General features: G+C 40.3%; 1 non-coding gene across 1 annotated transcript; it reads right to left on the minus strand.

Moving 5' to 3' along the window:
• Window positions 1-449: 449 nt before the first annotated feature.
• Window positions 450-557, minus strand: LOC127748075 (small nucleolar RNA R71). Its single transcript, XR_008010018.1, has one exon. It is a non-coding gene; the product is annotated as a small nucleolar RNA R71 (small nucleolar RNA).
• Between the last annotated feature and the right edge of the window lie 956 nt (window positions 558-1,513).

The raw sequence follows: 1,513 nt of genomic DNA on the forward strand, positions 1-1,513 counted from the left end.
TTACAACAATCCAGAGGCAACCTTTCTGAAATTTCGAACAAGAGAAGGAGATGGCAGCCGAACCCAACAACAATATTGGAAAGAGGATGCTTGGTGATTTCACTAAACCAACGTCCAAGTTTGATGGAGGAAGCATCTTAATTCCTGCCATTGGAGCAAACAATTTTGAGCTGAAACTTCAATTAGTTACTTTGATGCAACAGAACTGCAAGTTTCATGGACTTCCATTTGAAGATCCTTATCAGTTTTTAACTGAGTTCTTGAAGATTTGTGAGACTGTCAAGACAAATGGAGTAGATCCTGAAGTCTACAGGCTCATGCTTTTCCCTTTTGCTGTAAGAGACAAAGCTAGAACATGGTTGGACTCACAACCTAAAGATAGCCTGGACTCCTGGGATAAGCTGGTCACGGCCTTCTTGGCTAAGTTCTTTCCTCCTCAAAAGCTGAGCAAGCTTAGAGTGGATGTTCAGACCTTCAAACAAAAAGATGGTGAATCCCTCTATGAAGCTTGGGAAAGATACAAGCAGATGACTAAAAGGTGTCCTTCTGACATGCTTTCAGAATGGACTATTCTGGATATATTCTATTATGGTCTGTCTGAGTTCTCTAAGATGTCATTGGACTATTCTGCAGGTGGATCCATTCACCTAAAGAAAACGCCTGCAGAAGCTCAAGAAATTATTGACATGGTTGCAAATAACCAGTTCATGTACACTTCTGAGAAGAATTCTGTGAATAATGGGATGCCTCAAAGGAAGGGAGTTCTTGAAATTGATGCTCTGAATGCCATATTGGCTCAGAACAAAGTGTTGACTCAGCTAATCAACATGATTTCTCAAAGTCTGAATGGATGGAAAAATGCATCCAACAGTACTAAAGAGGCATCTTCTGAAGAAGAAGCTTATGATCCTGAGAACCCTGCAATGGTAGAGGTAAATTACATGGGTGAACCTTATGGAAACACCTATAATTCATCATGGAGAAATCATCCGAATTTCTCATGGAAGGATCAACAAAAGCCTCAACAAGGCTTTAATAATGGTGGAAGAAATAGGCTTAGCAATATTAAGCCTTATCCATCATCTTCTCAGCAACAGACAGAGAATTATGAACAGAATACCTCTAACTTAGCAAATTTAGTCTCTGATCTATCTAAGGCCACTTTAAGTTTCATGAATGAAACAAGGTCCTCCATCAGAAATCTAGAGGCACAAGTGGGCCAGCTGAGTAAGAAAATCACTGAAACCCCTCCTAGTACTCTCCCAAGCAATACTGAAAAAAATCAAAAAAGAGAGTGCAAGGCCATTGATATAATCAATATGGCCGAACCTAGAAAGGAAGAAGAGGACATGAATCCCAATGAGGAAGACCTCATGGGACGTCTCTCAAGCAAGAAGGAGTTCCCTATTGAGGACCTAAAGGAATCTGAGGCTCATATAGAGACCATAAAAATTCCATTAAACCTCCTTCTGCCATTCATGAGCTCTGAAGACTATTCTTCCTCTGAAAAAGA

The sequence above is a fragment of the Arachis duranensis genome, chromosome 5 (genome assembly GCF_000817695.3).
Source record: "Arachis duranensis cultivar V14167 chromosome 5, aradu.V14167.gnm2.J7QH, whole genome shotgun sequence".
NCBI classification, from domain to species: domain Eukaryota; kingdom Viridiplantae; phylum Streptophyta; class Magnoliopsida; order Fabales; family Fabaceae; genus Arachis; species Arachis duranensis.